General features: G+C 55.5%; 1 protein-coding gene across 2 annotated transcripts in view; it reads right to left on the bottom strand.

Annotated features, from left to right (window-relative positions):
- CHST12 (carbohydrate sulfotransferase 12) overlaps positions 1-13,823 on the bottom strand; it is a 515,718-nt gene that overhangs the window by 89,146 nt on the left and 412,749 nt on the right. The window lies entirely within an intron of this gene.

Below are 13,823 nucleotides of genomic sequence, written 5' to 3'. Positions count from 1 at the left end.
GAAACCTTGTCTCTACTAAAAATACAAAAAAATTAGCCGGGTGTGGTGGCGGGCGCCTTACTCCCAGCTACTCGGGAGGCTGAGGCAGGAGAATGGCATGAACCTGGGAGGTGGAGCTTGCAGTGAGCCGAGACTGAGCCACTGCACTCCAGCCTGGGCAACAGAGCAAGACTCCATCTCAAAAAAAAAAAAAAAAAAAAGAAAAGAAAATATACTCATCACTAAGTGAGCGGCTCATGCGTGTAATCGCTGGAGGCCGAGGCGGGCAGATCACCTGAGGTCAGGAGTTCGAGACCAGCCTGGCCAACATGGTGAAACCCCTTCTCTGCTAAAAATACAAAAAAGCCAGGCACGGTGGCTCACGCCTGTAATCCCAGCACTTTGGGAGGCTGAGGTGGGCAGATCACGACGTCAGGAGTTCGAGACCAGCCTGGCCGATATAGTGAAACGCTGTCTCTACTAAAAATACAAAAATTAGCCGGGCATCATTGCACACACCTGTAATCCCAGCTACTCAGGAGGCTGAGGCAGGAGAATCACTTGAACCTAGGAGGCGGAGGTTGCAGTGAGCCGAGATCGTGCCACTGCACTCCAGCCTGGGCAACAGACAAAGACTCTATCTAAAAAAAAAAAAAAAAAAAAAAAAAAAAAAAAGCCAGGTGTAGTAGTGGGCGCCTATGATCGCAGCTACTCAGGAACCTGAGGCAGGAGAATCATTTGAACCCAGGAATCAGAGGTTGCAGTGAACCAAGATCATGCCACTGCACTCCAGCCTGGGTGACAGAGTAAGATTCTGTCTCCAAATCCATCCATCAATCAATCAATCAAGACAGATCAGAAGGAAGTCTGTGCAGAACAACTCCAGGATTCTGTCTGTTTTTTGACAGAGTCTCATTCTGTCACCCAGGCTGGAGTATAGTGGTGCGATTACGGCTCACTGCTGCCTCGACCTCCTGGGTTCAAACGATCCTCCCACCTCAGCTCCCTTAATAACCGGGACTACAGGCGTGTGCCACCACACCCAGCTAGTTTTTTTACTTTTTGTAGAGACAGGGACTTGCTATGTTGCCCAGGCTGGTCTTGAACTCCTGAGTTCAAGCGATCTTCTTGCCTTGGCCTCCCAAAGTGCTGGGATTACAGGCGTGAACTCCTGTGCCCCGCTCCAACCCATTTTATAATAAAAATAAAGGTGTGTGCTTCATCTGGGGAGTAGCCCTCTGAAACATCCTCATCCATCAGGCCCCTCCTCACGGAGCACACTGACCTCATCTCCAAAGGGGAGATCACAGCCCCCAGTCACTGCCCTTGGTCACATCATCCTGTTTACTTCCCTCAAATCACTTAACTCAGTGATGGACTTACTCTTAGATATGTTCAGTGACTGATTTTTCCACCTGCTCCCCCATCAGAATTAAGCTCCAGGAGGGCAGAACCTGCTGGCCAGGCATGGTGGCTCACACCTGTAATCCCAGCACTTTGGGAGGCCGAGGCGGGCGGATCACGAGGTCAGGAGATCGAGACCATCCTGGCTAACATGGTGAAACCCCGTCTCTACTAAAAATACAAAAAAAATTAGCGGGCGCAGTGGTGGGTGCCTGCAGTCCCAGCTACTCGGGAGGCTGAGGCAGGAGAATGGCGTGAACCCGGGAGGCGGAGCTTGCAGTGAGCTGAGATCGCGTCACTGCACTCCAGCCTGGGCAACAGAGTGAGACTCCATCTCAAAAAAAAAAAAAGAAGAAGAAGAAGAAGAAGAAAAAGAAAGAAAGAAAGCTCCAGGAGGGCAGAACCTGCCACACTTGTTGGGCTTGTGTCCTCAGAGTCCTGAAAACCAGCAGGTGCCTGGTTCACACAGGTGCTGTGTGCAGAATGGTGTTTTGTTGTTGTTGTTGTTGTTTTTGTTTTGTTTTTTGGAGAAGGAGTCTCGCTCTGTCACCAGACTGGCATGCAGTGGTGCGATCTTGGCTCACTGCAACCTCTGCCTCCCAGGTTCAAACGATGCTCCTGCCTCAGCCTCCACAGTAGCTGGGATTACAGGCACCTGCCACCACACCTGGCTAATTTTTGTATTTTTAGTGGAGACGGGGTTTCGTCATGTTGGTCAGGCTTGTCATGAACTCCTGACCTTAAGTGATCCACCCGCCTCAGCCTCCCAAAGTGCTGGGATTACAGGTGTGAGCCACTGCGCCCGGCACTGTGTGCAGAATGAATGACGATGCACGTACACGGGGAAGCCTCCGAAAGCAGCCGCGCTGGGGAAAATGCCCGCCTTGTGCGGCTGCTGCGGGAGTGGACCATTTTTTCCTTTTTTTTTTTGAGATGGAGTCTTGCTCTGTCGCCCAGGCTGGAGTGCAGTGGTGCAGTCTTGGCTCACTGCAACCTCCACCTCCTGGGTTCAAGTGATGCTCCTGCCTCAGCCTCCTGAGTAGCTGGGATTACAGGCATCCGCCACCACAACCCAGCAAATTTTTGTATTTTTAGAAGAGACGGGGTTTCGCCATGTTGGCCAGGCTGGTCTCAAACTCCTGACCTCAGGTGACCTACCTGCCTTGGCCTCCCAAAGTGCTGGGATTACAGGTGTGAGCCACCGTGCCCGGCCCACTTTCCCTTTCTGTAATATCACATTTGAAATCAGAAAAAATAATTACTAGCCAGGCACAGAGGCTCATGCCCGCAATCCCAGTTCTCTGGGAGGCCAAGGCAGGCAGATCACAAGGTCAGGAGTTCGAGACCAGCCTGGCCAACATGGTGAAACCCCATCTCTACTAAAAATACAAAAATTAGCTGGGCATGGTGGTGGGCGCCTGTAATCCCAGCTACTAGGGAGGACGAGGCAGGAGAAGTGCTTAAATCCAGGAGCCAGAGGTCACAGTGAGCAGAGACCATGCCATTGCACTCCGGCCTGGGCAACAAGAATGAAACTCCATCTCCCTAAAACAAAAAAAAATTAAAGGCTAGGCGTGGTGGCTCAAGCCTGTAATCCCAGCACTTTGGGAGGCTGAGACGGGCGGATCACAAGGTGAGGAGATCGAGACCATTCTGGTGAACATGGTGAAACCCCGTCTCTACTAAAAAATACAAAAAACTAGCCGGGCGAGGTGGTGGGCGCCTGTAGTCCCAGCCACTCAGGAGGCTGAGGCAGGAGAATGGTGTGAACCCGGGAGGCAGAGCTTGCAGTGAGCTGAGATCCGGCCACTGCACCCCAGCCTGGGCGACAGAGCGAGACTCCGTCTCAAAAAAAAAAAAAAAAAAAAATTAAAATCAGCCGGGCGTGGTGGTGCACACCTGTAATCCCAGCTACTCAAGAGGCTGAGGCAGAAGGATTGCTTGAGCCCAGGAGGTCGAGGCTGCAGTGAGCCCAGATCGTGCCACTTCACTCCAGCCTGGATGACAGAGGGAGACTCTGTCTCAAAAAAAAAAAAAAATTTACTAGCATTTCTTTTCTAGGGTGTGGGTTTTAGAGTCACTGGGAGTGTGGTTTGAAATTGCCTTCAACTAGTTATCTCAGATGAATCTCCCAGTCTGCATTTCAACTTCTTTATTTGGCGAAAGGGGCGATAATCCCAATGTCACAGAGCTGTGGTGAGGCCACCCTAGGACAACGTGTGGAAGAGGCCAGCACGGAGCTAGGCCGGGGAAGCGAGCAGCAAGCATCCAGCTGTCACTTCTGTCAAGTGGGAGCCAAACTGGGCAGGACACAGCTGCCGGCGCCAGCCAGAGCCCAGGGATCACGAGTCTACGTCACAGTGCTGGGGCCTTTTTTTTTTTTTGAGACGGAGTCTCGCTCTGTCGCCCAGGCTGGAGTGCAGTGGCACAATCTCGGCTTACTGCAACCTCTGCCTCCCAGGTTCAAGCAATTCTCCTGCCTCAGCCTCTGAAGTAGCTGGGGTTACAGTCGCCCGCCAACACACCCAGCTAATTTTTGTATTTTTAGTAGAGATGGGGTTTCACCCTGTTGGCCAGGCTGGTCTCGAACTCCTGACCTCAAGTGATCTGCCCACTTCGGCCTTCCAAAATGCTGGGATTATAGGCTTGAGCCACTGCACCTAGCCGGGTTGGGGACTTTCTTGGAGACCTTGTGCTCTGGAGCAAACTCATTTGTGAGTGCTTTTCTATGTAAAAATAGTCTGTGATAGGCCGGGCGCGGTGGCTCACCCCTGTAATCCCAGCACTTTGGGAGGCCGAGGCGGGCGGATCATGAGGTCAGGAGATCGAGACCATCCTGGCTAACACGGTGAAACCCTGTCTCTACTAAAAAAATACAAAAAACTAGCTGGGCGAGGTGGCAGGCGCCTGTAGTCCCAGCTACTCGGGAGGCTGAGGCAGGAGAATGGCGTAAACCCGGGAGGCGGAGCTAGCAGTGAGCTGAGATCCGGCCACTGCACTCCAGCCCGGGCAACAGAGCGAGACTCCGTCTCAAAAAAAAAAAAAAAAAGGCCGGGCGCGGTGGCTCAAGCCTGTAATCCCAGCACTTTGGGAGGCCGAGGCGGGTGGATCACGAGGTCAGGAAATCGAGACTATCCTGGCTAACATGGTGAAACCCCGTCTCTACTAAAAATACAAAAAAACTAGCCGGGCGTGGTGGCGGGCGCCTGTAGTCTCAGCTACTTGGGAGGCTGAGGCGGGAGAATGGCGTGAACCCGGGAGGCGGAGCTTGCAGTGAGCCGAGATCACGCCACTGCACTCCAGCCTGGGAGACACAGCGAGACTCCGTCTCAAAAAAAAAAAAAAAAAAAAAAAAAAAAAAAAAATAGTCTGTGAGAGCCAAGCGCCCCCAAACGCAGCCCACCTGGGCCGCTGAATGTACGGCTAAAACACCAAGGCCCAGAGAGGGGCCTCGGCCTCTCAAACACACAGCAATTTGGAGCACAGCCAGGACGAGGATGCAAGGTCTGGACTCCCTGCCTGGTGCCCCGTGCAGAGCCAAACCCCAGGAGGCTAGTCTCTGCTTCGTCTCCAGAGGACACAGCCAAGCCCCGCTAGGCCAGGCCGGCCCCCTCACTGCTGCCCAGGGCCTGGTGGTGTTTCCGCCTTCAGACTCAGCTGTGTCTGTAGGAAACTGTCTGCGCCTCCACCCGTCTGAGTCTTTTTGTCTTTTTCTTTCCTATATACCACTGCTTTGACATCTGGGGCCTCGACCCTGGAGGGACAGGTCCTCCCAGGGCTAGTCGGTTCCTAGAGGCAGTGAGCGGCTCGCCGGTGGGCACACCTTTCATCTACAGAGTAACCAATCCGGAGCCCACGCCCCCGCCCCTCCTCTGTGGGGCTCTCACACTCTGCCACCATCTGGCTGCCCTCGTCACCCAGGGCCAGTTACCAGATAACCAGGGACAGCCCCCAGGCCCTGGAGCCTGCTGGAATTACCCAAACAGCCAACCCTAAGCCTGTGCACCCAGCCTCGCTTGCTCCTTCCTGCGAAAGCCACCGGGAAGGCTCTCCCCAGCGTTCCCCTCCTCTCCCTCCTGACTGTCCTGGTGCTCTCTCCCACGTCCCCCTCCTCCTCTCCCTCCTGACCATCCTGGGGCTCTCCCCACCGTCCCCCTCCTCTCCCTCCTGGCCATCCTGGGACTCTCCCCCATCTCCCTCCTCTCCCTCCTGACCGTCCTGGGGCTCTCCCCAACGTCCTCCTCATTAGGAGTTCAAGACAAGCTTGGGCAACATCAGGAGACTTCATCTCTACAAAAAATACAAAAGTTAGCCGGGCACAGTGGCACACGCCTACAGTCCCAGCTACTTGGGAGGCTGAGGTGGGAGGATCGCTTGGGCCCAGGAGGTCGAGGCTTTCAGTGAGCTGTGACTACGCCACTGCCCTCCAGCCGGGCGACAGAGCGAGACCCTGCTGTCACAGTCCCCGATTACTACTGGGACACTGCCCTTGATGGTACCTGAGGGGCCACAGGCAAACACCGTCGCGTTGTACCCAGAGATGACACCTTCCACCAAATGCTGGATGGTAGCACCATACACCTCTTCCTGTGGAGAGACAGAGGACCCACAGTCACACGGACAGCCCCGCCACAGTCAGGAGGCCTGGCCGCTCGGAGAGGACAGGAGTGTGGTGTCTGCACAGGTACGGGGGGCCTGGCCGCTTGGAGAGGACAGGTGTGTGGTGTCTGCCCAGGTACGGGGGGCCTGGCCGCTTGGAGAGAACAGGAGTGTGGTGTCTGCACAGGTTCCAGTCCCTCCGGACAGATATAGGGGGCCTGGCCGCTTGGAGAGGACAGGAGTGTGGTGTCTGCACAGGTACGGGGGGCCTGGCCGCTTGGAGAGGACAGGAGTGTGGTGTCTGCACAGGTACGGGGGGCCTGGCCGCTTGGAGAGGACAGGTGTGTGGTGTCTGCACAGGTACGGGGGGCCTGGCCGCTTGGAGAGGACAGGAGTGTGGTGTCTGCACAGGTACGGGGGGCCTGGCCGCTTGGAGAGGACAGGTGTGTGGTGTCTGCACAGGTACGGGGGGCCTGGCCACTTGGAGAGGACAGGTGTGTGGTGTCTGCACAGGTTCCAATCCCTCCAGATAGATACAGGGCCATACTCAGGCGAGGGAAGGCTAAAAACAGCGCAGGCACTGGATGCCCCCGAGTTCAGTCCCCATCCTGTGGGTGTGACTTTGGGCGCGCTGCCTTGGCTGTGCTGAGCCTCACGGTGTGAGATGAGGCTGACCTTGCAGGGCAGTTTCGAGGGGTTAAATGAGAAGGTATGTGATGGCTCCTCCATGGGGCCTGCCACGCATTAGGTACTAAACGCATGTGAGTTTTTTCCAGGGCATCTCTAAGAATTGAGAGAAACCAAAAAACGCAAAGAGGCCGGTGCAGTGGCTCCCACCTGTAACCCCAGCGCTATGGGAGGCCAAGGCGGGTGGATCACCTGAAGTCAGGACTTCGAGACCAGCCTGGCCAGCATTATAAAACCCCATCTCTACTAAAAATATAAAAATTAGCAGGGTGTGGTGGTGTGCACCTAGTCCTAGCTCCTTGGGAGGCTGAGGCAGAAAAATTGCTTGAACCTGGGAGGCAGAGGTTGCAGTGAGCCGAGATTGCACCACTGCACTCCAGCCTTAGCAACAGAGTAAGACTTTGTCTCAAAAAAAAAAAAAAAAAAAAAAAAAAAAATGTAAAGAGACTAGGTGCAGAGGCTCCCACTTGGAATCCCAGCACTTTGGGAGGCTAAGGTGGGAGGATGGCTTGAGCCCAGAAGTTCCACACTAGCCTGGGCAACACAGCCAGACCAAGTCTCTACAAAAAATTAATTAATTAATTAATAAAAATAGAGAGGCATGGTGGTGCAGGCTTGTAGTCCCAGGCACTCAGGAGACTGAGGTAGGAGGATTGCTTAAGCCTGGGAGTTCAGACTGTAGTGAGCTGTGATGGCACAACTCTACTCCAGCCTGGGCAACAGAGCAAGATCCTATCTCAAAAAAGAACAGAAGAGAGTGGCAAAGGGCTCAAGGTGGCAAGACTTGTGAGTCTGGAAAGAACGCCATGACTCCTCTTTCTGGGACAGAACTAGGACCAGTGAAAGTTTCAGGCTGGAAGAAGTTGACATAGGCAGCAATACCCAGCACTAGAAGGATAGGTAGTGATCTCCCCGTCCACAGGGGCATTCAAGCAAGGACACCTCCAGGGCTGGTGCATGAGGGTGTGTAGGTTTGGCTGGACTTGATAGAAGCAGCAGTCGCTTCCTCTGCATCTCTGGCGCCCCCTCCGGGGCCTTTATCTCATTTAAATGTCCCAGAAGCCCTGGGTGGTCACTGAGCTTGCAGAAGGAAGAGGCTACTTCTGTGCCCGGGCTGCACAGGCTCCGAGGCTGGCACAGCTTACCTCTGGCTTTGGACATACATGGTTGGGACCAAATTCTGGGTCCACAGCCCTCTAGCTGTAGAGACTCGGGTAGGGCGTCAGCCTCCCCAAGCCTCAGCTTCCTCATCTGTGAAGCAAGGGCCTGTTGCTGTGTGAGTCATCGGGTGGCCATGGGGCTTCTGAAGCAGTGTGTGCCAGGCCCTGAACACAGCACTTGGTGTGTTGCAGCCGCTCTAAGTAAGTAAAAACACAATGTTTTTGTTTTGTGTTGAGACAGGGTCTTGCTCTGTCACCCAGGCTGGAGTGCAGTGGCACAATCACAGCTCACTGCGGTCTTGAACTCCTGGGCTCAAGAGATCCTCCCACCTCAGCTTCCCAAGTAGCTGGGACTTGCAGGCACGTGCCACAATGCCCAGCTAATTAAAAAAAAAAAAAAATTGTTTTGTACAGATGAGTTCTTTCTATGTCATCTGGGCTGATCTCAATTTTGTATTCTTAGTAGAGGCAGGGTTTCCCCATGTTGGTCAGGCTGGTCTTTTTTTTTTTTTTTTTTTTTTTTTGAGACAGAGTCTCGCTCTGTCGCCCAGGCTGGAGTGCAGTGGCTGGATCTCAGCTCACTGCAAGCTCTGCCTCCCGGGTTCACGCCATTCTCCTGCCTCAGCCTCCTGAGTAGCTGGGACTACAGGCGCCCGCCACCTCGCCCTGCTAGTTTTTTGCATTTTTTAGTAAAGACGGGGTTTCACCATGTTAGCCAGGATGATCTCAATCTCCTGATCTCGTGATCCACCTGTCTTGGCCTCCCAAAGTGCTGGGATTACAGGCTTGAGCCACCGCGCCTGGCCAATCAGGCTGGTCTCAAACTCCCAACCTCAGGTGATTCGCCAGCCTCAGCCTCCCAAAGTGCTGGGATTACAGGTGTGAGTCACCGTGCCTGGCCAACTTCCATTCTTTTTATCCATGATGCAGGTATATCATGTAAAGCCTCAGGATCTCTGCAAAGATCCTATGAAGCCACTGTCCTCTCCCATCCTACTTGTCCCCTCTCTCTCAGCTGATTCCCTGGGTCTCGACCCCCTCTCCCGTGTCCTTTCCTGCAGAGCCTGTCTCCCCTAGACTTAAATGCCTGTCTGGTTTCTTTGGTTTGCTTTTCCATGAACTCAGCACTGATTCACCTGCCCTCTCTGCAGTCCACTCCCCCTGGAGATGTCTGTGCACCTGACCTTCTGTCCATTTCATCTTCTTGCAGACAACGATTCCCTGGAGCCTCCTGATATGGGACCAGGACTGGTGCCCCCCTGCTCAGCGGGGAGCTCCCTCTGACACACCCAGGGTCACCTGCCCCTGAGTGCACATGACTCCCAGGGGCCACGTCTCATTCCTTGTGAAGTGGCCTCTCTAATGACAAACGGGAAAACCTGATCCACTTGGACACTGAGTTCCACCCCATGCTGGGCATTTCTTCTTGTGAGTGACCACCAAGGGCACAGACATCCCTAACCTGTGGCAACAGCTTGACTTCTGAGCCTGCTTCGAAGCAGCAGAAATCCCCGTGACGGACAGCATGCTGGCGCCCTTCCCTGCTGAGTTGCAGCCACCCAGGCCCCTTCCAGCCATACAATTTCAAAGCCGGGCCTGCTGAAGCCTCTGCCCTCCTCCCAGCCCCTCCCCGCTCTGTGGCTCCCCGCATGCTCCTGCTGGGGGGCTCCAGCCCGCTCCCCTGCCCTGACTTTACCCACCCCGCAGGCTCTGCTGTATTCTGCTGGTGGCACTCATCTCTCCCTGACTTTGTGTGTCCCCAACCCTGGCTAGAAACTGGGCCCAGTGGGGTGGGCCCGGTGTCAGTCTCAGCCGCACCCCTGGGACAGAGCCCCATCTGTGAGCTTGTGACAGCACAGAGCCCTCTGAGCCCCAGCCTCACCTGGTCCCCCACTTTGTGGGCAATGACCGTGGCTCCCTCCTCCAGTTCTGCGTCATTGGGTGGGCGGATTTGAAGTGCCACCTGCAGGCGGTCACCAGGGCAGCTGCACGGGCCCTCTTCATCCTCGGGGCCCCACCCTGCAGCCCAGCTGCCACCCCGGCCCTCTGGCTCTGGGATCTGCTCAGTCTCCGTGAAGAGGCAAAGGCAGCGGCTCAGCCCCGCACCCCTCAGAGTGGGCTCTGACTTCACTCCCACGGGGCTGCCCATGCCCCCAACAAGACGTGGCTTCCCGCACTGAGCATCTGGGGAGGCTGGGGCACACGGCAGGGAATGCCTGGCCAAGGCCTCACCTTCTGCCCAAGGCCTCACCTCCCGGTCCTGCCACCTCCAGAAGAGACGCTGAGCTCCTTCAGGGGAAACTTCTCCGAGGGGAAACTGTGGGCCTTGCCCTCCCCACTCCCTATTCTGAGGGCCAGATCGCAGCCTCAAACCCACCCCAGCTGCATAGGAGCTGTGGCCCCAGGATGCCCGTTCCCCCTCTGTAAAAGGGACACAGTTTTTTGGTAGAAACAGCAGCTGTGACTGAGGGACAGTCATGACTGGCATCTCTTCTTACCCAGCTACAGCACTGGGGCAAGTCACCAGCTCAGCTCACCGCTGTCCAGTTGGCAGAGGCTCTGAGTCCCCCAGCAGATGGCCTGGATTGGGCCCGGGGAGGGGGCTGGGGAGCCCGGAGCCCACCCGCCCAGGTGCCAGCAGCATGGGGATTAAGGTAGAGAGGGTGTCTGGAGGCTTAAGGCAAGGATGGGGAGGTGGTGGGGAAGAGCAGGCAGGGCAGCTAGCTTCCAGGGAGGGAAAGTTGGGGAGTAGACTGGGCTGATAACAGAGGGGTTGCTGGGGTTGCAGGCTTGGGAGGCGGCGGGCAGCGGGCACTCGCAGTGTGGGGGGGCGGGGACATGAGGGAGGGCGCTCACCATGAGTGGCTGGTCCTTGGGCTCCATCTCTTTCAACACCACCGGGCTGTCCCGGGCCGGGGAGGGACCTGCGGCCTCGCCGGAGGGCATGGGCAGTGGGACGCACTCCCTGCTATCCCAACAGAGGTGAGACCTGCCTGCACTCAGCCCCGCCCGGCCTAGGTAACATCAGCTGGGCCTCGGGGGAGCCGGGCTGGAACTGCTTAGGTGGTTGGGGCCCCAAGGAGCAGGGTGGCCCTCCCGATCACCTCTGCACACAGGGACAGCAGCCTCTCTCTCCACCCTCACTATGGCAACCCCGGGTTTCCACGTGCCTCACCTGGTGCACATGAGCCGGCCTGACATCCACCAGGACGCAGGTGGAGGGACTGCCCCTCTTCTTTGCAGGGTGGGTCCCTCTCCCACCTTGAGCCCAGGAGAGGCGCTGCCCACCCCAGGGCCCCTCACGCAGAGACTAGGATGGACCTGGAGCTTTTCTCCTGAAGCAGACAAATGGCAGCAGCTGAAGCTTCACTCAGCAACTTGAGCAACTTGGACTCCAAGTGCCGTTTCCAATGGCGACACTTCTTTTTTTTTTTTCCTGTCACCCAGGCTGGAGTGCCGTGGTGCAATCTTGGCTCACCACAGCCTTGAACTCCTGGGCTGAAGTGATCCTCCTGCCTCAACCTCCCGAGTAGCTGGGACTACAGGCGTGCACCACCATGCCCATTATTTTATTTTATTTTGAGACAGAATCTCGCTCTGTCATCTAGGCTGGAGTGCAGTGGTGCAATCTCAGCTCACTGCAACTTTCGCTTCCTGGGTTCAAGCAATTCTCCTGCCTCAGCCTCCCAAGTAGCTGGGATTAGAGGCACCTGCCACCATGCCTAGCTCATTTTTGTATTTTTAGTAGAGACGGGGTTTCATCATGTTGGCCAGGCTGGTCTCGAACTTCTGACCTCAGGTGATCTGCCTGCCTTGGCCTCCCAAAGTGCTGGGATTACAGGCATGAGCCACCATGCCTGGCCCACGACCACGTCTCTGATGCACTAGGCGTGGTCTCCTCCGCTTTCCCAGTCAGTGCTCAGATTCGCTCTCAGATGTATTCAACACCTAAGACTGTGCTCAACTTTTCCACTGCAAGCCCGGGCGTGGGGGGGATGCCGAACTGTGAACCCACACCCCAAGGTCACCTTACCCCACCAGGCTGCACTAACCAGAGTGCAGGACGACACTGCCCAGAGCCAGGGTCGGTGCCAAGCACAGAAACCCGCTCCTGCACTGTCAGAGATCACACCAAGGCCAGGCCGGGCGTGACACATGCCTATCGTCCCAGCTACTCAGGAGGCTGAGGCATGAGAATCTCTTGAACCCGGAAGGCAGAGGGTACGGTGAGTTGAGATCATGCCACTGCACTCCAGCCTGGGCAACAGAGCAAGACCCTGTCTCAACAAACACACACACACACACACGCATACACACACAAAAAGGAAAGAAATCACGCTAAGATTAGATCCAAGCTGTTCAAACCTGGCAAGTCCAACTTCATGATTCTAACTATGGAGTTGAAAGGGCCTGGGGGTCCATGCCCGCCAGAGTAGGCGACTCAAGCCCTCCCAAGAGCCACCGTGCCTTTCCTATAAGCCGACTGCCTGGCAGCTCAGCTGGGCAAGGCCAGGGCATGTTTGGCCACATCCCTCTTCCTTGGCATCCGGGTCAGTGCTGTGCCGCAGGAAACCCCTGCCACGTGGATTTGGCAAGGATGGGGCGACACCCCCAACACCCACGTCCCATTCCTCTACGAGGATGAGGCTCCAGCGTCTGACCAAGGCACTTGCCAGGAACACAGCTATGGGTCCCCGCGTTCTTGCCTGCCTTGGCCTCCCGAAACACAACCAAGGCCGTGCCTGCAGCAGGGGTCCCAAGCCCACCCTGACGTCCTGAGCCTGCCAGCCCTGGGGACCCTGATACCCAGGAAGTCCCTCCGCAGCAGGCCGGCTCTGGGAGATCCACGTCTACCATAGCAAAGTTAAAACCAACACGAGGGCTTCAGAAATCTTTTATTTATGAATTATATGCAACAATGACAACTAGTACATTTAAAAGTGGGAAGTTAATGTTTTTAGAAGGTCTGTTCTACCATGACAGTTCTACCACAATCTGTCATGTGGTAGAACTCTGTGTCTTTCTTTCCATGAAATCAGAAAAACTGTTTCTTGGCACACTAGAGTTTAAGCAGCGTGAGTGTAAACAAGAATTACTAATAAAATGTGCACTGGAGGGACACAGGACAAACGGCAGGATTGCAACCATTCTACAATTTTAGAATCACAGATGAGAGAAACGTAGGGCTCATAAAAAAGAAAATGCACCAAGGCACCCTCCACACACCTGGGAGACCGTGGGACCCTAGGCTCTAGGCCACTCCTCCAGGGCGGCAGGCGCTTGGGTCCTCTGCCCCGTGAATTACAGCCCCTCCGTCTCCAGACATTGCCTTAGGTTTGTAAACATCCCTTGGCTGTGAGTTCTGAGTGCTGCCTCAGGTCTGACAAGTTGAAGAGGTGGATGAAACTGCAGGGTCACAGGTGCTGCTGGGAAGTGAGACCCTGTAAACAGGAGGGGCTGAAATTCCCCCAATTTATGTGCTCCCTTCCCAACAGGAAACAATTTCAAGATGACCGCATAAAAATGGGCAGAACTGGCCGGGCATGGTGGGCATGGTGGCTCACACCTGTAATTCCAGCACTGTGGGAGGCTGAGGCAGGAGAATCGCTTGAACCCAGGAGGAGGAGGTTGCAGTGAGCCAAGATCGTGCCACCGCACTCCAGCCTGGGCGACAGTGCGAGACACCGTCTAAAAATTTAAAAACGGGCAGAACTGACCATTCTCAATACAAGTTTCCCAACATGTCTAAGTCCAGGGAAAAGTCACACGGTTCTCACCACGGAAAACCACCAGCATCTTTCACAGAAAACAACACAACCGAAGAGACTGGCGTGCCTAGTGCATCGCCGGACACAGGGTGGCCAAGTGTGTGTGACGACTGGACAGGACAGGGCCCTGCGGAGGTCTGGCTGGGCAAACAGGCCCTTGCCACTGGGGAGGGAGGCAGGCACCAAGTTCAAGGTCACTATCTACATTCAAAGAGAGGAGAAAGAC

This window comes from Macaca thibetana, chromosome 3 (genome assembly GCF_024542745.1).
Source record: "Macaca thibetana thibetana isolate TM-01 chromosome 3, ASM2454274v1, whole genome shotgun sequence".
Lineage (NCBI taxonomy): Eukaryota > Metazoa > Chordata > Mammalia > Primates > Cercopithecidae > Macaca > Macaca thibetana.
This window is presented reverse-complemented; position numbering and strand designations above follow the sequence as displayed.